This window comes from Ambystoma mexicanum, chromosome 7p (genome assembly GCF_040938575.1).
Source record: "Ambystoma mexicanum isolate Mex_15411 chromosome 7p, UKY_AmexF1_1, whole genome shotgun sequence".
NCBI classification, from domain to species: domain Eukaryota; kingdom Metazoa; phylum Chordata; class Amphibia; order Caudata; family Ambystomatidae; genus Ambystoma; species Ambystoma mexicanum.
Window position 1 is genome coordinate 768,599,384 of NC_090939.1, and position 22,516 is coordinate 768,621,899.

Consider the following 22,516-nt stretch of genomic DNA (forward strand, 5'->3'; position numbering starts at 1 on the left):
AATCTTTATAATATATGTGTATCCATGTGTTTACGCACCGGCCAAGTGCAGGTTTGTCGGTAGGGTGGAGGAATTCCCTCCAGATAATAGCAGGAGGTAATTCCACCACCCTACCAGAAAGAAATAGCTGGTATTACTGGCACTGGAATTACCGGTGCTTGTAATGCTGCTGGTAATACCATCAACTACCCCATGGAATGGGGATTTACCACAATTACTTGCACTTATAATGGTAATTCCGCCAGACTGAATGCTAGTAACAGTATTACTATTTGCAGGTATCCTGGCAGAATTACCACCAGGATACAGGCCCATTAAGTCAACATTGTTTAAATGGCCTACCTGTTTATATTCCATTCATCCTTCTCACACTCTCACACTTTTAATCAAAACTGATTTGCATAAATGGTTATTTCAGGATTATTGCGGAGCAACACCAGTTTCTTGATAAACTACTTCTTTTCACAATCCTTAACTCAAATTATAGGTTAGCACTTACAATCAAACCTGAATTGCTACAAACCTCCAAGAAGATAGTAGCAGGCCAATCATCAGGCCTTTCAGAGATATTTTTTATTGAAACCCAGTTTGAATCAATAATTAACTCATTCACTTCAATTTTTCCCTGAATGGTTAAATCTAGAGCTTGAGCCCAGGTTTAACTTAAGCAGTTAGCTCTGTGATATCTAGTCTACTGTGGGAAAAAGGGATACATGGAAATGTGTAAACATCTATATACATATAGACAATTATAGCAGTTGTATTAAGTTGCTCTGACCTCATATCACAATATTTCCCACTTAATTTTCTGCCTGAGTGTCTACGAATAAATCAGGCTGCTTGTAAAGGAGGTGACAACTAGAAATGTCAAGAATACTATTAATCTGGCAGTAGCTCTCAGACAATGTCAGGGAACATTTGTCATTGATTTATGGGATATAATGCTCCCTACCATGCATTGTAAGGCTATTGCAAGCCATCGAAAAGTTCTGTGACCAAATAGAGGAATGAAGCTGAAGGTTCCCTTTATCTCACAAGGAATCCATAACCTTTCACCTCATCTATAGACCAGATGTCCTGATCAGGTCATAGAAGAGAAATGAAGCCTAAGAATTCGTGGGGGCTGATGTGAAACTGAGGGACTTGTGGTGCATTGCCATTGATTAAAATTGAATACATTTTCTTGAATAAAAAATGCATTGCGTGTCCCATCAAGCTCACCCCTGGTTCATTATAAAGGGGATAAAAAGCCAATTGGGATTGTGTAAAAACAACATGTGACTGATGTACATAACTTAAGTTATGATCAAAACTATGATTCTGGCATTTTCATAAGTCTAAGGGACTGGAAAATTGGTGAAGTGGTAGACAGTGAAAATAATTTTGGAAGTATGTAGTGTCAGAGTTGTAACTATTATGGCACAGCCACAAAGCGTGAAAAACAGTGGCTCCACCCAGGAAGGGCGTTCCAAAATAAAATGATTATTTCCGCTCTTGCCATAAAATGTAGAATTTGAAAATATATAGATGTATGCAGTTATCTGACAAAAATTGTATAGCTGCCAGGTTGTTAGATTTGCAGAACCCAAAAAGGTAAAACCCACCTGTCATTTTTGGATGATGTATTTTTCCTCCTCCCTCAGATTCCATAACCAATTGCCTGTCAACTTCTGGTCCTATCAGCAGCCAGTGGGCGTCTTGATGGGAGGTGAAGGGAGAGTGCTAGCCAATCTTTATTGTGGGAATTATGATAATGTAGGAGTGTCATCAGCCTTATAAGAGGTCAATTTTGCATCAGAAGAGGGCTTTTTCACTATATTCCTGGAGGTAGTCTACAGATATTTTTGATGAACAACCAGGAGAGAGGCCTCAATCCTTGCATTGAAGACAGTGACAGGGAAATCTAGAAGCTAGCTGGGAAGTCTGCGTGCAGGTGAAAATCCTTGACTGAAACCCTTGACCAGATCTGTGCTGTCCTCCGAGGAGCCCTGCTGTTTCCCTGGATGCCCCACAATCAAGGCCTCCCATGTAAGTAGATTAATCCAAAAGCCATCAATTATGTGGGGAGCTACCTGACTTTCTACTTTTCCATTAGTGGCTAAGGGGGGTGAAACTGGTTAGGCACTTGGCACATTGTATTAAATCTAATTCAGAATGATTCCTCTATAGAAAATCACCCTATCCATTTCAATTGAATTAGCGCTTTGGGAACTGTCTGTCTTAATCCTTTCCTTAGATTGTGGAGAGGAGGAAAGCTGTATAGATCCTTTGCACATTGAAGTGAAGTTAAATCAATTAATTCCCATTTAGAAAATCACAGGATGAGTGTTGACAGAGTTAGCAACTAACAAAGTTCATGCCCAGTGTGTTAGAGCCGGTATAGACAATAAAGTACTTGGGTGACTCTACCTTTTTGAAACCCCTGTCTTCTGTACAGAAGGAGGATGTCCATAATCCGAAAAGAAGGAACCCTAAAATGCTACCATTCAAGAGAATGTAAACAGTGCAAAATGCAATTTTCCATTTATTTATGCGCATCCCCAAACTAGAATCCCAAAGCACTGAATGTCCTTTGAATGTGTGTTGAAAAACGATGTTCCCATTGAGTTCCTTTCCCAACATTGCCTTTCAAATAAAAGCCTAAAAACGATTTCCCCACTTGAGTTCCTTTTCCAAACATTGCCTTTCTAAAAATAAAGCCAAAATGATTTTCCCATTGAGTTTCTTTCTCAAACATTGCCTTTCTCAAAATAAAGCCAAAATGGTTCTTCCATTGTATTGTGAATATTTTCTATTTGTTAATTTTCAATGAAATCTGATGTACATTTGTGACTGCATATTTCAAAATTCTACCTGTGTTGTTTAATAAGAAAAAGTAATTTGGAGTTGTGATATTGTGTAATGCCACAGCATTGGTGGTTGATGTTGGTTGTTACTCTTCTGTGTCAAACCTTAAATAAATAATTATTCTTAATATACACCGGCCTGCATCCTACCACATTGGTGGTACAGAAGGTACTTGTTGGGGTTGGTGTGAGACGGGTTAGAGGCCTCACTAAAGTTGAATCTGTATAAGCGCTTTGGGTGCATGCCACCTTGGTTGGGAGGGAAAGGAACTCCTTGAGTTGAGTGTGACCACCTAATATAACGCGACACAGTAGCTTTGATGATGCACAGAACAAAATACCATGCCACAGTAAGACATACCTAGACTGCCAGCACCAAAATGGCAATCTAACCACATAATAACTCTAATAGTGCTTACTTTAACATAGCTGCCCAGAAAAATATACAATAACACAGTAGGGACTGGCAGCACCCAAATGTCAGTTTATCCAGGTAATTACAGGTATCATAATTGCTTTATCAGAGATGCCCAGTACAAAATGTCAACCCACAGTATGAAATGGCTAGTCTAGCTGCAGCAAAATGCTAGTCTAGACACATAATGACATTTGATATGATATGATATGATATGATATGGTATTATATGGCATTTATAACGAACCTATACACAAGTGTTTCAAGGAACGACGAGGCAAGGGAGGGGGAACAGAGTGAAGACCGACAACAATCCTACTAGGGCAGGTGTCATTCAGATCGTGCAAGTGCATGGGGAGGGGAAGGAGGAGAAGTGCGGGGGAAGGGGGAGAGGACAATGCAGTACATGGGATAAGACAATAAAGAAACAATAAGTAAAAGTGCGGCAGCAGGTGGCAAGTGAGAGGGTAAGTGCAGACGTCTGATGTCAAGTGCTGGAAGTGAGACAGTAGGGATACAGAAAACAGTCACCAAGTGCGGGGGTTGCCAGGAGGGCAGTGCAGGAGTGCGACTGGCGGGGGAGTGGACCTGGGCCCGAGATCAGAGGGTGGCCAGGTAACCAGTGCAGGTTCAGTGTCAGCCAGGAAATCAGCAAGGGAGAGGAGGAGAAAAAGCAGATGCAAGGAGAAAGGTTTTGTGGTGCTTACGGAACCGAAGATGATTCTCCTCAAGCTTCGGGGAGGTAGGGAGGCTGTTCCAGAGGGAGGCACCAGCCAAAGAAAGAGATCTACCACCAACTCGTTGCTTGGAGAAGCAACTGACCCTGAGGGAATTGGAGGCTGTTGTGCAAAGAGCTCGAGAAGGAAGGTATTTAGGAAGAGAGAGTTCAAGTTATTGAGGCCCCAGGCCCCAGAAGGCCTTGTGGACTTATGATGTTTACTTCATTGTAGATGACCAGAAGAATATGTCATGAAGCAGTAAGACATGGCTATATTGACTGCACCCAAATATCAGTCTAGACAGGTAATAACACTTATCATGCATACTTATTATAGATGCCCTGTAAAAATGTTATTCCACAATAAGAAACAGGGGTCACATCCTAAAAAAGAAAATGGGGGAACTCATTAACATATGAAATTGGAGGTGATGTCACAAAAAATTAGCACATCAAAGTGAAATATGCACATTTTATTCAATTGGCTTTGCATAACCATACAATTTGCACAGGACAAATGGCATTTCCCTTTCTTAAAATCAACACAAACAAAAAGCCAAGAGAGCATATTTCCAATAGTGTTTTGAAAACATTAAAACTTGTGCATGATTTAAACTACAAGAATATCCAGGGAGCACAGTGGATAGCCTGCATCCTCGGCCACATGCCACGCCTTTCCCGGGATATTGTCAAATTGTGGGCTCAGTACAAGTGCAGAAATCAAATAATAAACCTGAACAACTCCTCAGACCCTCCAGCCATCTCCTCCTACACCGCTCCCCCAGAGACTGCAGTTATTCCCTCGTACACAACTCACTCAAACCCCTGTCATACCCTCCTACACAGCTCCTCCCACCCTAGACATCACCACACAGCCCAGACACCCCTAATAAGCCTGCATACACAGCTTACTGACACCCCTAATTTGCCCTCAAACACAGCTCCCTCATACTCCGGCTGGCATACCCTCATACACAACTCACTCAAACTCCCGACATGCCCTCATGCACAGCTCCTCTCACCCTAGATGTCACATCATAGCCCAGACACCCCCAATAAGCCTGCATACACAGTTTACTGACACCCCTGATTTTCCCTCAAACACAGCTCCCTCAGACTCTGGCGGACATGCCCTCATATACAGCTCGTTGACCCAGCTGACATCCCCACTCACACATATTACATCAAATACATATACATACACACACACACACACACACAAACACACCCTTTCATGCATACATGAGCACATATTTAAAAAAACAATGTCTTACCTTTATCCAAATCCACTGCTGCTCAGAGGAACTCTTCTGCAGGCAGGCCTGGCCTCGCTGGCTCCCATGCTCAATGCATGCAATGACCCAGCTCTGGTTCCAGTCATGCATAGAGCAGGGGAGTCAGAGCCTTCCATATGCTGTGGGGGTTGGGATTTCATTTTGTAGTAATTCAATTTTGACTTCATAAAGACATTATTTCTGTTACGATTTTCTGTAACAAAAATAATGTCTTACTTCAAAGTATGATATATTTTATTTATAGCGCACCTATACCCAAGTGTTTAAAGGCTCGATGAGGCAGGGGAGGGGAACAAGGGGGGACAAGACAATGATCTTACTAGGCCCAGTGACATTTAGATCGCGCAAGTGCAAGAGCGAGGAAAGGGGAGAAGTGCTGGCGGAAGGGGAGGAGGAGCAAGTGCAGGACATAGGATCAAAACAGCGAGACAAAAGCAAAACAAATCAAGAAGTACGGCCAGCAGGTGGCAGTGCAATATTTAATTGCAGACAGGAAGTGTTCGACAGTGCAGGTAGGGGGACTGTAGGGTTGCAGATACAGCCCCAAGTGCAGGGTTGACAGGAGGCAGTGCAGTTGTGTAACTGGGAGGGCAGGGACCTAGGCCTGTGGTTCAGAGGGTAGCCAGGTAGCCAGTGCAGTTTCAGAGAGGAGATCAGCAGGGAGAGGAAGAGAGAAGGCAGAAGCAAAGAGGAAAGTCTTGAGCAGCTTCCGGAACCGCAGATGGTTCTGCTAAAGTTTCAGAGAGGTAGGGAGGCTGTTCCAGAGGCAGGCACCAGCCGAAGGGAGAGATCTGCCCCCAGCTCGTTGCTTGGAAAAGCGACTGATCCTCAAGGAGTTGGAGGTGGAGGAGCGAAGAGCTCGAGTAGGAAGATACTTCGGACATGAAAGCTGGAGATATTTTGATCCCAGGCCCCAGAAGGCCTTGCGGACAATGCAAAGGTTCTTGAACTTGATCCTTGCAGCCACTTCGAGCCAATGGAGAGATTTCAGTGCTGGAGAGATACCATCCCAGCACTTGAGGCCAAGGACAAGTCTCGCAGTCCTTTTCTGATGAGTTGCAGAGGTCGGCGAGTAGAGTTGGGCAGATTTAAAAAGAGGCTGTTACAGTAGTCAAGCCTAGAGAGAACCAGAGCTCTAGAGACAGTGTGCTTCTGGGGGAAGGAGAGGAAAGGAAGAATATCTCTGAGGAGGTGCAGTTGGTAGTTTGACTTCTTCGAGACGTCGGAAATGTAAGGGGAGAAGTAGAGTGTGGATTCGACGATAAACCCGAGGTTCTTAGCCTCACATGTGGGAACAGGAAGAGGGCCAAGGGAGGCTGACCAGAGAGTGATGGGAAAGAGGGGTGCAGGTGTGCCGATGAGGAGGATCTCCGTCTTGCTGGCATTCAGGCAGAGATCATTGGCCGTGCACCACTCTTGAATTACAGACAGACAATCCGGGATGAGAGAGGGAGAAGAGGCGGCAGAAGGGAGCCTGAAAACAAGCTGGGTGTCATATGCATAGCAGTGGAAGTTGGAGCAGAGAGAAGCAATGCAGTGGGATAGAGGTGCCAGGTATTGGTTCAACAGCTAATTTGAAAGGTTAGACCCCTGGGGAACACCATAGGTGGAGAGGGAGATGGAGGAGAGGAAGGACCCAAGTCAGACCTGGGAGGGTCGGTCACAGAGGAAACAAGTCAGGCCAGAGCCTGATCGGTGATACCCAGGTTATAACAGAGCCAGTTGAGCAGGATGGCATGGTTGACAGTGTCAAAGGCAGAGGAGCGATCAAGTAGGATGAGGACAGAGGGGAGATTAGAGTCAATGCTAGAGAGCAGGTATTCACGGATGTTCAGGAGATTAGTTTCAGTGCTTCTGGCTGCTCTGAAGCCAGACTGATGGTCATGGAGACAACCAACAGATTCAGTGGGAAGATTATGCTGGGAGATGGCCAGCTTTTCCAGGGGTTTGCCCAGGAAAGGAATGATAGAGATCAGGCAATAGTTAACCTGAAGGGAGGGGTCGGCTGAGGGTTTCTTGAGAAGAGGGTGCACAGGAGAGTGCTTTAGGGAAGAGGGGAAGGTTCCAGAGACGAAAGAGTGGTTGTAGAAGTCAGCTAAGGCTGGAGCAAGAGTGTCAATGTGGTTCCTGATGCTTTTGGAAGAACAGGGAAGAACCTGTTTTGATGAGGTTTTCATAGATCGGACTTGTCTAGAAACCTTGTCAGGGGAGAAGAGTGGAAAGGCAGAGAAAGGAGGGTATTGCTACAGTGGGGCTGGAGGAGGAGGAGAGACTAGAGGGAGAAGCAGGAGAAGATGAGAGGGTGGACAGGATGCCCTGGGTTTTAGAGATGAAGTGAGAAGCCAGAGCCGTACAGAGGGCCCGGGATGTAACAGGAGAGGTAGAGACTGCAGCAGGATTGGCCAGCTCCTTGTCGATTTTAAAGAGTTTGACCGAGTTTTTAGATGCTGCAGAAACACAGGCTTGTATGTGAACTCTCTTCTTAGTGAGGATAGAGAGCCGGTATTGCCTTTGGAGCAGGCGGCAGGCCTGTTTGTCAGAGGATGTACAAGATGCCAACCATTTCCTCTAAGCCACCCTACACTTGTGTTTAAGTTTGATGAGATCTGAGTTGTGCCAGGAGTTGCACTTGGCTTTAGGCTTCATCCAGATCCTCATGACAGGGGCAAGTGCATCGAGAGTATCAGAGATAGCAGAGTGGAGCTTGGCAAGGGCTGTGTCAGGCTGTGAGTCAGCCAGAGGTGCAGGAGGGGGAGAGAAAGAAGCTGCAAAAGCCTCAACTGACACATGCTTCATGGGTCTAATGACTGAGAAGGTGGGTGGCAGTGAGAGGGTAGGCTTGGCCATAGGGGTAGAGAGAGAGATGAGAGGAGAGGAGAAAGTGGTCACTCCAGGAGAGAAGAGTGGTGAGACGGTTAGAGAGGGGGAGGTTTGAGGAGATCAGAAAATTGAGACTGTGCCCTGCAGAGGGAATCGGGCTAGAGGGAAGAATAGAGACAGAGAGAAAAAGAGAGTTGCAAAGGTTGCAAAAGAGTCCTGTGGTGGGACAGGAAGCATCCAGGTGGATGTTGAAGTCTCCAAGGAGGAGGAGTTGAGTGGTTGAGGGCAGGAGGGAGGAAGAGAGGTCTGCCCACTGTGAGAGGAAGGGGGAGATCTGACCAGGTGGTCAGTAGATAGTAGCCACTGTAAGTGAGTGGCCAGGAGAGAGAGAATGCCTACAGACCAGGCATTCAAAGGAGGAGTAGGCCTGCATAGGAATGATCGAGGCAGATATCCACTCCGGGAAGATCAAGGCTACACCCCCACCGAATGGTTGGATCTGGGAGCAAAGAAGATCTTGCAGCCATCAGGAAGGAGAGTGTTGAAGCATGTGACAGAGCTGTCCGTGAACCACATCTCGGTGAGACCAAGGACCTCCAGGTCGAGTTCTTCCAGGTGACAGCAGATGTCAAATGAGTGTTTGACAACTGAGCGAGAGTTAAGAGTGGCGTGTTGGAGAAGGTTGCCATCCTTGAAAGACTTCTGGGGAGGGGTACAAATCAGAGTTACTCCCTGCAGAGGTGTAGAAGGAGCCCGAGGGAGGGCAGAGGAGGTAGGAGGAGAGGGAAAATTAGCCAAGGAGGAGGAAGAGGCCGCCAGAGTAGTGGCAGAGGGTGGAAGCAAGGACACCAAAGTAAGAAGAGAAGAGATAGCGGGAGAGGAAAGGAAACTGATCAGGGGCGGGAAGCTTCTATCGAAGAGCAGGAGGTTGGCTTGATGGACTTGGACCAAGATGGTGCCATTGAGGTAAACATTGATAATGATCTTAGAGAAGTGGAAGGAAGCCAAGAGGGCATCCCACCAGGTGCCACCATTAATGGGAGAGGAAGAGTGAGAAGAGAGCACAGAGACCATAAGAAGAGTCCATAGGTCAGGCTAAGGAACGACAAACAGGATGTCAGTGATGGTCTGTCTGGAGGAAGCACTGGTGTAGGTATCAGCGACAGGGAGGCCTGGGTTGGAGACCAGGATGTCCTTTTTGAATTTCTTCCTACCAGACTTAGTGAGAAGGGTAGGGTAGTCGATAGAGAAACAGTGGAGAAGATAATAGAAATGGAGAGCACCATAGGTGATGGGGAAGAGGAGAGAGATTGAGAGGGGGCGGTGGGTGGGGAATGAGGGAAGAGTGGAGGGGCGGTGGGGACACTGGGGATGAAAACAGGGGGGGTGCAAGCAGAAGAGATGAAACAAGACAGGAACATCAGGGCAGATGAAAACAAAAGTGCAGCCACTGGGCACAGCTAAATTAGAAACTAGCAGGACAGATGAAAATACAATGCAGCCACTGGGCACAGCTACCTTTGAAACTAGCAGGATAGAAGAAAACAACAGTCCAACCACTGTTCACAGCTATATTTGAAATTAGCAGGACAGATGAAAACAACAATGCAGCCACTAGGCTCAGCTAAATTCGAAACTGGCAGGACAGATGAAAACAATAATGTAGCCACTACATAAAATGAATGTAAAGAGGGCTCTTGGATGAGAGCCCTCTTTACTTATGGTTTCTCTCTTTCTCTCTGCTTCTGTGGCTCCTTAACTAGGGGTCGCAGATGCAGAGTCATGGGTTGCCCAGGAGTTGGCAGGAGTCACAGTTGTGACCCCTGGTGATCCCCATTTGAAGTTGCTGCTAAACGCCCCCTCACTCAGTGCTGCTCATTCAAAACCTTCCCAGTCAATGAGCTAGATCCAAACTTTGCAGACTTCCACACCATAGGGAATGCCTTGGTACTTCTAGTGTTATTCAACAACTAATTTATGGAACAGATAAACACACATGCCCCCCCCCTAATAACTGGCTGCACTAAGACTAAAAACATCTGCCCTTTTGAACACCTCCAAGCTCGCCTCCAATAAATGCTCAATCAGTGAACTATAGATTCAGTGGCACAAAAACTGTAGCCGTGGAGATCTCACCAACCTCAAATCTGTTTGTGACAACCTTGGGTGTCACATTACCAAAGACTATGCTGCTTACTCCACCGTCATTATGGCAGCCTTTACCAGGAGCAAAGCCCTCTTTGAAGTGGTAAATCACTGTACCAAATCCTCACCCGGCACTCAGGTATCAGCAACTCAAGGAAAATATGACAGTAGACAGTATACACACTTTTTCTATTGAAATAATAGACAAAATCTGAGAGCTCATTAAATAAACCTCAAACAGTATTATCCCGACTGCACCCCAGCATCCACACTGCCCTTCTGGGCAACATGTTCTCCTCTCTCTCCTCCAGACCTCCTATAATAATAATCTCCCACAAACATACTTCCTACTCTGACAATATCATGCCGGCTGGAAAAAAGTGGTTGTTCCCAAAAATTAGGGAACTCCCGTCCCCTGCACACTGTCTGATATCTGTAAATATAGATCAATAATTATATCAGATAGTAAAGAGATTTTGCTAATAATTTGCAAAGCATTTTACAAATAGTGATTAATAACAGTAGGTCCAATTTAAATGACAAATTCACAAGGAAAATTTATATCAAAAATTCAATTTATTATTTTTAATGTGTATAGTACAGCCCAACGCGTTTCAAGTCTTTCACTCTTCTTCAGGGGCAATAGCTAATTTCATCAAGTTTCTACAAAGACAAAGAAATATATATATTAGCATATTAAATACAAACATCTGTTGCAAATTTACACAAATAACTCAAAACATTCTTTAATGATCAATAATTCAAATTCTAGAGTCTACTGGGTCCTATGAAGACAAATATCTTATCGAAACTTACATATATCCAACATGTCAGTGTTTCATTGAACAAAAAGTACTCAATAACTCATTTGTTGTCTAATACATCCTTTTCAATAAAGGTTTTGGTGGTTTGATTAGAGTGTATTTTCCGGAAATGGTCCTACAGTAGATATGTTGGTTGAAAGATATTGCTGCACTCAGTAGGGGCAATATAGCACAGGGGTAAGAAGATAACTTACCATCCATGGTAGGATGATGAGAAAAATAATGAAGTAGGAAGAGGTTGTAGTAATTCCCAGTGTGCAGGCTACTATGGCCATCTAAGAATCTTCATTCTCTAGGGTACAGCTAAAAAGTTCAAAAATTACAGATAGTAAGGAATGGGTACCAGCTAAAGATGTTAGTTTAAAGGAGTACTCTATTAACAAGAAGCAACTTACATGTAAAAAAATGTAGTTACTCTTTGAATCGCAGGTAATAACCACCCCAGTTGAGGGATCCAGTTATCGGGCGTCTTCGGAAATACTATTTCGTAAAAAAGGTGCGTGGTTGAACAGAATTCAACTAGAAGATCAAAAGAAGAAAAGAAAGGAATACATGAAATGACTTAGTAGAGAATGTCTCGTCCAAAGATTCATAAACGGGTAGAATGACTTACTTGTGGAACTAGGTCTGAAGACTTGAGGGTCATCACGGTGGATCACATCCACCAAACGAGGATGTGATTCCACCATGGTGCCCTTCTGTTTAAGTACTGGCTGCACAGTGACGCAAAAGCGTCCATGCGCAGCAGTATCCGGAAGTAGTGTGCATGTGTACCATTCTTAGGATGACCCTGACTGGTTAGCGTCAAACTCATGACGTAAGCAATGTACATGCATGGTTAACGTTAAAACAGATGACGTATGAACGCGCATGCGTCCTGTCCTGGTTGAGTTTCTCCCCCCCGCACCTCAAATTACCTTCAAAGTGCCTACATTTCTATACTACTTGACTAAATAATTAGCCTTGATTTTTATTGAATATAGGTGTACCCCTGGGTTCTACACATTTCCCTTAAATATCATCCCAGCTCCCATTGTTTAACAATTAATGTGCCTGGAAATTAAGAGACTTTTAAATAATAATTATGTATTATATTTATTTATGTACATTGGGAACAATTCACTTTTGATCACAAAAGAACGTGCAATGGATAAGAAATCAGATTTGATTGGAAGCAGTGACTTTCTTACAATGGGGTGGGGTTTGAGGAACATTCTGCACAGGTTGTGAAGGGGAGTAAATGGAACAGTCATATAACACATAATTGCATAACTGGACACACATAGATTAAGGAAAATGAACATTTGACATTTCTAATTGCATGTAGGTGGAATAACCAGCTGTGCTCTGGATGTGACCATGATGGGTAAAGTGCTAGAGTGGAGGCAGAGGAAGTGAGGGATGGAGACAGATTAAAGCTGAGGGAAAGATGAAGGTAGCAGGCAGATGCGAGGTAGGTTACGAGGGTAACTCAGAGGTCGAGGAGGTAGGCTTTTAGTTTGGTTTTTAACAAATCTGTGTTGACTGTTTCTCGTTGTAAGGGGGTAAGAGATTTCCATACAAGTGGAGCAAGAAGAGAGAAGAAGCAGAAGAAAGAGAACGCAGAGGGAGGGTGAGGAGCCACAAGGGTAGTTGAGGAAGCAGAGTGGAGATTACGAGAAGGCTTGTAGAGTTGGATAGAGAAGGATAAATGCACTGGTGCCTTACCGTGGATATATTTGTGAAACAGGAGAAGAAATTCAAATCTAGCCATGTTTCTCATAATCAGCCATCCAGCCTGGTGACAGTACGAGGAAGTAGGTATGAAGTGAGGGATTTCAAAGAGAGTCCTAGTAGCAAAGTTAATTATTTTGTTGCGAGGACCGAAAGTATAATTGCGTTGACCAAAAAGGATGCTGGCACAGTAGTCCAGTTTAGAGAAGACAAGAGTGGTTAAACGATGCTTGACAGTGTTCAAAGAAAGGAGGTGCCTGATTTTCTTAATAATTAGGAGTTTGAGGTGAGCAGCTTTTCCAATTTGGAGATGAAAGGAGAGAAGGTGTGAGAAGGATCACATATGACAACAAGGTTTCGAGCTGAGGAAGAGCAGGGGAGAGTGTCAGGTTGGAATTGGATAGGCAGAGGAAGAGATGAGAGAGAGCTTTTTGTAGGGAAGAAAAACACCTCTGTTCTGGTATAGTTTAATATCAGAGAATGCAATGTTATCCAATATTTAACAGCAGAGAGAAAGATGGACATTTTGTTAGAGAGATCAGAGGAGAATTCAGCAAAAGGGAAGAAGACCCGGGTGTCATATGTGAAGAGTTGGCACAAGAACCCAAAGGAGGAGACTAGTGGCCCAAGAGCAGAGGTGTAGAGCGTAAAGAGAAGCAGACACAAGACAGAGCATTGTGGAACACCAACAGTGAAAGGGGTGAGTTGAGAGGTGTTGTTGCTCCAGGAGACAGAGAATTGGTGAGCTACAAGCTAAGATTCAGTCCAGGCATGTTTCAGCATCAGAGGCGTTGCTAGAGGGGGTCTAAGGGGGCTATAGCCCCTGGTCTTTTGGTTGTAGCCCCGGATAGAATCTCAGGAGCTACACCCAAAAGTCTAGCTAGCCCCCAGTCCTGACATTTCTGACAGCAGCGTAGCCCCGGGTCTTTTCCAAACCTAGCAACACCCCTGTTCAGCATCATTAACACTTCCCTCACTGAATGGTCATGCATGGTCACCCTCAATACTGCTCACTTACTACCTCTATTGAAAATGCAGACTAAAATCCCAGATTACCCGGCCACCTACTGGCCCATTACAAACCTCCTGTTGGCAAAATGCTGGAAAATGTTATCACTACACAACTACTCGCTAGAATTGAACAAATACACGTTCCTAATGTCTATCAGTTGGGGTTCTGTCCCAAGTGTAGCACAGAGACAGCCACCATCTAGTTGGTGGATGATACCCTCCGAATCATGGATAAGGGTGACTCATGCCTCCTGGTCATCACGACCTATTGGCTGCATCAAACACCATTGACCACAGCATCCTTCTCTCCATTCTCACTGAAAGGATGGGATTCCCTGACACTGTCCTGAATTGATTTAACTCCTAACTCTCGGGCAGACACCAGGCCATCCAATAGGCATGTCACATTCTGGCCAACTCCCAGTGTCCTCTGGAGTCCCATATGGGTCAATCCTCACACCAATTCTTTTTTTTACCTTTACATGGAGCCTCTGGACACACGTCTCAAAGATTCAAATATAGCTACCCATCGACACATGGATGATACTCAGTTGAACATGAGAGTAAAATGTCCACAAGACATCAGTAGTGTCTGAGAGTACTTAGCCACCATCCATCCCAGGATGTCGAATGCCTACCTTAAATTTAATCCATACAAAACTGAATTGCCTTCATTGGCCCTCTCGCTAAACAACAACTTATCCAAAATTGGCCCAATGAAATATGCCTGGGAGGATGTGACATGCAACTCTCGGATTCATCATCCAAAGGCTTCACCATTCACAGCAGCCTGTCCTTCCAGAAACATACAGCCAAGAAGGCCCAAATGGCCTGGCTCCAAATTGCCACCATTCGCAAAGTCAAATTCTTCATCCTGCCACAGGATCTATGGACTGTAGAGCAGAATCTTGTGGTCTTGCACATCAATAGGGGAAATACCCTCCCGATGTGGCTCATTCCCACTTATTTGGCTCCCTTAAAACCAGTCCAGCATTTCAGCACTTTCTATTACAGGTGCACAAAAATTTGACCAAAACACCCACATCTTATGTGAGCTACGTTGGCTTCCTCTTCAGGCCAGGATTAATGTTCAAGACACCTACAAAGCAAGCAGTCACGAGGTGCACAACAGCATACATGTTGGCTAAGCTGCTCATATCTGGTGGAAGATGCTCCTCGCACAGCAAATACACCAATCACCTGGAATTACAACATGTCCAAAAAGAGACAACCCCCAAACAATGCTTCCCTTGTCACAATACCACACTCTAGAACTTGATCCTTGTATCGGCTCGGAATGTCACAACAATTCTCCAATTTCCCAAATCTCTCAAAACCTAGGTTTTTCAGCAACACCGGACAAGGGTCTAATCCCAAATTATGCACAGACCTGCACACAGACCGCATCTGACAGTACTACACATTTGTTGAAAGATGCTAGCCCACACTATGGCTACCAACACCCTATAGAGCCCTTTATTGCTCTCGAGCTAGCTTTAAAACATCAAATAAAATAATCTAAAGTAAAAAGGTGAAGTTCCTTTATAAGTTCACAAATTGTAAAGTGACACAATAGTAATTATACATACTGTAAGGGGTATGTTATTCCTTATAATATATGGCCACACACTGTTATCCCTTTTAAATCCTGGCCTCTTTCTTAATCTCATGTAAGTGATCTTCCATTTGCTGATCCATATAATCCATGTGCAATCTGTTTGGATTTTTAAAAAAGCAAAAATACAGCTCCTAATGTGTTGCAGAAAAATAGTTTAAGCAGTTTAATAAAATGCATCAAAAAAACGTTTTCAGTTTGTGCTTAAAAATAAGTAACAACATGCAGATTCTTGCTCACCTATGTTAAACTCCAGCAGTACACCCATTAAACATTCTACCATAAACTCTACTTCGTCAATTAATGGATGTAAAGTGTCAAAGGCCACTATTTTACAACCAGAGAATTAAAAAAGTTTATCACACTTTAATTTAGCGCTGCAGAGACGGCTAGACATTTGCTCTGTGATGGCTCAAGCAGCAGACATTGTGACTTCACAACCACATCGTAATAATTGATTACAGAGCAGTTACGATGTCATTTTCTCATTACAGGTCAGTTGTGATGTCACAACTAGCCTGTAGAAAGAACATTATTTCCATGGCATGTATACAGATATAAATGGGTGGCTATCAACCACAGGCATACATTCCACCGTTGGGTTCCAGGTAACATGTGCTATACAGCACGATTGAAGCCTGACTTGTCTATGATGTCACACAGAAACTTGACGAGGAATACACCACATAGTTGCTATCTACCCAGCTACAAGTTGTTGCTATGTAAACCCCCTGCATTCCTTTTCCTTCGGCCTTTACAGTGCAAAATCTGTGGTTCACAGAAAGTATCAAGCTTGCAGCACCTGCACTGTCTGGAAGCTGTGCATTCCTGCAAGTAGAGTTCTGTGCTTTCTCTGCTTCCCTCGGATCAAGGGAGTCCAGGGGAGGCAAGGAAATGGCATGTATCCCTGATGTATACCATCGTGTTACAGAAGTGTTCTTTTTACCAGGGTCACTCATTGCAACCAGGTACTGGACTTGGTACATTCAGTGGTGTAATTAGTATTGCCACCTCACATCATTTTATATACAATGCTGCTGTATTCCCTGATGGACAAAATGCAAAATATATAGATAATATCATAAACAAATAATTGTATACACTTGCACGTCTGGCACTCCTAAAACTCACATATCAGAAAACAATCTACTTCAGATTTTACCACATGTGGCAATATGAATTACTGCCTAGGGTAAAATAAACCTATCCCCTGTTGGACCTTAGTCTATGTGCTATAAAAATGCAGTTACATAATAAGAGCGTAACCCAGTTTGTTTTCAAACCTTTTGGTTTTTATATAATGTTAAAATCTAAATCTGTTCAGACAGTTACATAATGTGATACAAGTTACTTGGACATGAGAAAGCAAAATGCTTTTCATTAGAGTGTTCGCAGAAATTAACAGAACCAGCTGTGCATAATCTTACCATCCAACCTTGCACGCAAGAAACTTGGTAAGAAATGCACTTTGAGAGAGAGAGAAAGATCAAAACTGCAGATACTTTCATGTAAATTTGAAAACACATACAATTTTAATATTACACATGAAATGATCTATTCCCTGTCTAATTGCTTGACAGGCACACTCCAACCCCCTCACCTTTTACCTGTATTACCTAGAGACAGCAATTTTCTTGGCTTTACTGGAACTGTAGCATCACCCTCTGTCTGTTTGCCCACAGGTAAGGATTGCCATGACCCCAGGAAGTCTGCCAGCACTGGACTCTTCCAGATAACCCGTCTCAACCCAGCATTCGAGGATCTCCCAGAATGTCCCTCTCTCTGGATGTTTCTGAATGTCTGCCTAGCCTACACCCACTGAAGTCCTTATATTACCTCTTGCTGCCACTCAAAAGAGAATACCTCCCATCCAGATCTTACCACTGGAACCCAAGTGATCTTACTGTTGGAAAGCAATAAGATACATCTCTTCCTGTATTTCTTGCGCACACAATAGCTTGTCTTTATTTCTCGCATATTTCAGTTTGTCGCACAAGCTCATGCTGCACGTTTCAGAACTCCATGGAAACAGAGTCACAATTATTTTAAATCTGGATTCAGAACAGTTCCATATAACTAATTTGCACTTAATGTAAAGGATACAGGATTAAGTTTGTTCATTGGGATTCAATGAGTTAGTATGTTAATGTACATTTGTTATTAAGTTTGGTGCAAATTCAATCAAATGGAATATTACCCTAAATAATACAATTTTCAAAACATGCTCGGCATCTGAACTCTGTGCAATTTCCATTATGTGTGTGATGGTTGCACTGGCAACCTATTACCTGTGCATATGTCTGTATTTTTGTATTTCTGTATAAAGCCCTGTATTGCTCGCCCAGAGTGCACAGACAGTCATTAATCACCAGCGCAATTGCAGAGCCATTACTTTAAACGCAGGTAGACAACGCAATGACTTAAAACCACACACACGCTTAGAAAATAATGAGCACTTATACGGCTATTTATTCAAAGCTTGGAAGCAACAAGTGATAACACAGAAATAAATCACAGAAAAGACAGAGAATTTAAAAGAAAATACATCACCGTGGGGGTAACTGAATCCCTCATCTCGCCAGAAGCAGCTGGAAGACTCCGATAACAGCCAGGCCGAGAGCACAACTGCCAACAGGTATGCCGGACAAAGGCGTCCCCCTTCTGACTGAGGTCTTTGTACTTGTCCCGTCTGACCGTTGAGGGGGTCCGCATATATGCACTCCTCAAAAAGGGGTGGTCATTTCTTGAACCTTCTGGCAATGCACTTGCGCATTGATGGGCAACCGTTGGTTGCCAGCAGGGTCAACCGACAGTAACCTCAAGGAGCAAAGCGCTTCCCTCCTCTAAGAACAAGAGCCACAGAAAACAATCCCATAACTCATAACAAGACATAACAAAGCCAGCTTTCCCAGCAGAATGTCCTTGACTGCATACCAGGTTTGGAAAGCATGTTTTCTTCAGCAAAGTAAATTCAGCTCTCAGCAAAATGAGTACAGCTTTTCACTGAGGCATGAAGTAAATATCCATTATGGCTCTGAGTGCCCCCAGAATACACAGCGCACCAGCGCCATGTTTTAGCTCAAGCATAACAAGCCCACACTAAACATGTGCATACTAAGCTAATAAACCCCTGTAACTCAACCCCAAGCCCTCCGCTATTCATATTCCCCCAGCTATCCCTACAGGTGCTTTTTAAGCACACCATTCTGGCCCTATGGCCATTATATCACCATGTATTGATTTTGTAGAGTAGGCTGGTGGTACATGTAATTTAGTTTTGGCTTCAACACTGGTGTAGTCAATTTTACAACATTAGTAGCCCAATGTGCCTTTTGGTAGCCATTGGGGTACTAATGTATTTTACTTACGGTCCTGCTATCAGCCATTTGTTTTTAGGTCTTTTTGTTGTCTGTGAAAACACCAAGCAGGTCAAACATGGCCATTGTGCAAACCTGGGCAGCCCAGCTCTACAACCTTTATAGTGGTCTGGATTGGATTAGACTGGTTCCCAGCAGGGGTGAACTGCAAAATAAAAGATAACCTGGAAATAATGTTCAACGAGGCCCAATATTACACATTTTCAGCAAGCCCAACCCTTTTCCTATGAGAACATTTGAAAATAAAATAGGTTACCTCAAAAAAGAGATACAGGGTGACAAGGACTACTGGGAAATCTCCAGAGCTACATATAGGCAGCCACCTCTGGTTCCTAACCCTAAACAGAAAAATACACAAAGTGTGTGGCTGGACCTGAGTATTTGCCATTTATCAGGGCCATCAAGATTGGCTGGCTGCCAAAACCTTTGTGTGCCTGCATTTTTGTCTTAATGGAGGCATGGCTTAGGCCAGCTCATAAGTGAATGGATTTATTTAGGGGATGTGCTGACCTTTCGTTGATTCTGCTTCTTACCTGCATTTTTGCCACAAAGCTTTACTGCTGCAATATTAGCACTGTGTTTGGCCATAATGCTGTGCCTCGTGCCTTTATCTTTAGCTCTGGTTCCTCGTCTGTACTTTATCCTCCCCTGGGCCTCCTAACAAGGTGGGCTGGATGTCCCATGCTGGGATCATATTCAAGGTCATGTTTCTGCCACCTTCTTGAATTACTCTCCTGGTCATCTCAAGGTTGGAAGCTTCCATCGATCACAATGGTTGTGGGACATCAATACCCTACTTCTGCTGTTAGTCCGGGTTATCCTCGGTGCCTTCACTGTTGATTCCATTAGGGTAACATTTTCTGCTGGCTGACTGCCCCTCCTTACCCTTTGAGCCATCCAGATCTGTTTGGTCGGGGTTCTCCATCTATCTTGTGCATTCATGTCTGTTACTTTCACCCCTGGCTGGGGTTCAGTACCCGAGATGACCAGATCCTGTAACTCAACCTGAAACCGAACACCTTTACACACTGGATTCGTTTTTTTGTTCCTGTGGCATGTTCTCCAAAACTAGTCCAGTGAGTACTTACCTCTGGGGCTTGGGCTAGGGATCATTTCTTTTAAATGTGCCCTCGGGGGTACCCTGAGTCTGTGGTTATGGGTTTCTTCAGGTCCCCTTCCACTGTGTTTTGCTATAGTGTTCCATCAACATGATTTCTGCTTTGCTTCCTTTCTTCGGGGTGTTTCCAACTATTGAACCTCCAACTGTAACATTTCAAAAGGGTACCCCTTGGCATTCTCTTGGTAGTTTGTTTGCTGCCTTCTCTGCACCTGTGGGAGAAAAAGCAGATGCACCTGTCTCTTCCCCATAATCATTGCTGTGCCTACTACAGTCTTTGCCCCATTATTTCCTGGGGGAACTTTTACTGACTTTGAAAACACCACCTAAATGACTGTTAAGCATACTTTCCTGAACACTGGCATTTGTTCTGTCCCGCACTGGACCTAGAATTTAGAACAAAGAACTAGAACATTAACTTGCACCACACATTTTAAATGCATGTTTAAAGTTCTGCATCAGCCTCTTGTCAATGAACATGGTTAAAGCTACATTGTTTAACTGCTAATTATTACTGTATCGATTTCTAGGATTGTAATGCTACTTTATGGGTCTGGTACTAAGACCCTAGCTTTTGGTGACACTCTGGGATTGTCAGGTAAAGTACCAACTCCTTGTCCTCCCTTGTGGGCCACACATGTAATGCATGTGACAACATTTGTAATATTCATGTTAATATGTACTAGAGCTTCATGGTAATATTATGACATGACTTGTATGGCATTTTGGGTCCTGATTATCACTTGATAAATGTATTTTTATTGTTGTTTAGGTTTCCCTTTTCTTCCCTACCCCTTTGCCTTTTATTGTGTCTACCATCAGGTAGTTGGCAAAACATTTACAGCCACATCATGAGTTGGGCGTTGGCCCTTAAATGCGGTGGTAACGCTATTACCGCCACATTTCAGGGCTGGCCTTACCATGAGTTGGGCGGTAAGTGGGACTTTTACCTCCAGCAAAAAGCCAGAGGTGAAAGGTATGATCACGGATTTGGGCGGTAGCTCTTAAATGCAGCAGTAACAGTGGTAACATCGCATTTAAGGGTCCGCCCAATCTCGAGCCTGGCGTGTTTACCTCCAGCTAAGAGCAGGGAGTAAACATGCTGGAAAAATGCCCAATTTTGGTGCAATTACTGCCGGCAGGATTACCACACAGTAATTGCGGTGAAAAACCTCCAATGGACCCAATGGGAAATGGGCACTACCAGTTAGTGCCCAACCCATGATCTGGCAATAATACCGCCGGACGGGTGGACGCTAACGCTAATAAAGTTGGGCGGTCTCCCAGCTGGGACACCGCCCCACTCGTGATCAGGCCCTTAGTCCTGGAGCCATTGGGGTCTTTACTGACCATTACTGTTTTCATGCATACACTGTGACTGTGTTTTACTCTGTGTAGTGTTAACCTAAGTACTTATTTGACATAATAGATATTTTATGTGTGATTTTACATTAAAGTGTATAGTTTCCAGTAGAGTGGAGTGTTCTCTGTGGGTAAATGTGGAAATTAACTGTACTCATGGCCAGCATTCCTTGAATTTATTGACTTCTCTGCCACATCGACCACTTCAGAGAGTTTGTTCTACCCTTTGGCTGGAAACCCTGTTGCAACTTTAGGTAAGATCATATTACATCCCTGAACACTTTTAAAATGATAAAACGTGGCCTACAGAAAGGCAGGTACGGTTTAGCACAATGAAGAGGTGACAATAATGAGCTATGGTGACAGATTCACCAGATCGCTTAAAAATTATGTCAGCATGTATTTTGTATTGCATTTTCTTCTTTCGAAACATACATACATTTTTGCTAATTACGAATGAAGCTTGGCTGCTTGCACGTTTTGTTTTCTTGGGTTGGCAAACATGAAACCCTGTTGCATTAACATAAAAGGAGTCATGCTCAAATGTACTATCAAATCATTTTGCAAGAGAGTTATTTCTGCATGTTAGAAATGCATCAATCATCAGTTTTAAGGGGATAGCGAGCAGAAAGAAGACTGGAGTTACAGTCATTTGGGTGATGCAGACTCCACTCTGTTCGGAATGGAAACATTCAGTAAATGCTCCTTGTTGCTGCGGCAGAGCCAACTCACTGGGTTCAAGAATGATGAACTGAACATGCTTTCAGAAAAACATTAAAAACCCTGCTGTTCGTTTAGCCATCTGCTCCTCACGCCAACATGCAAGCTCATAACCATTGCTAACTCTGCCTGTTAAAATGTGTAACGCATGAGCTGTGTATCACTGCCTGTAACAATGTACATCCTATGATCCTTTGTTCTTACCCTCACCCATGTAACTAAGTCACATTCTTGAAACAGCGCTGCGATGCCTCTGGGCTGCCAGTCGCTTTACAAATATAAAAATAAATAAATAAAAATAAACATGCTAGTGAAATGGATTTCCTGTACATTGGATTTGCTGAAATCATCTTTTCCCCCATTCTTGGCTCAGTATCACATTTCTTCTGACAAACTGGGTGCCTGAGACCATCACAAATCCAATACATCGTTTTACAGCACATAAAACAAAGTTCACCATCCTGTCTCCGGCAGCGGAGATGAAAAAGTCTCTCAGGTAGTAAAGTTTAGCGGAAAGATAAATGTGCCGATTAAACGG

The 22,516-nt window shown here is 43.7% G+C and overlaps 1 long non-coding RNA gene across 1 annotated transcript in view; it reads left to right on the forward strand.

The window, feature by feature from the left end:
- The window catches only part of LOC138526305 (uncharacterized), a 47,111-nt gene extending 24,880 nt beyond the window's left edge, over nucleotides 1–22,231 (forward strand). Inside the window, exon 3 of the long non-coding RNA XR_011283549.1 lies at nucleotides 17,085–22,231. This is a non-coding gene — a long non-coding RNA (uncharacterized lncRNA). The remainder of the gene's footprint in view (nucleotides 1–17,084) is intronic.
- The last annotated feature ends 285 nt before the right edge of the window (nucleotides 22,232–22,516 follow it).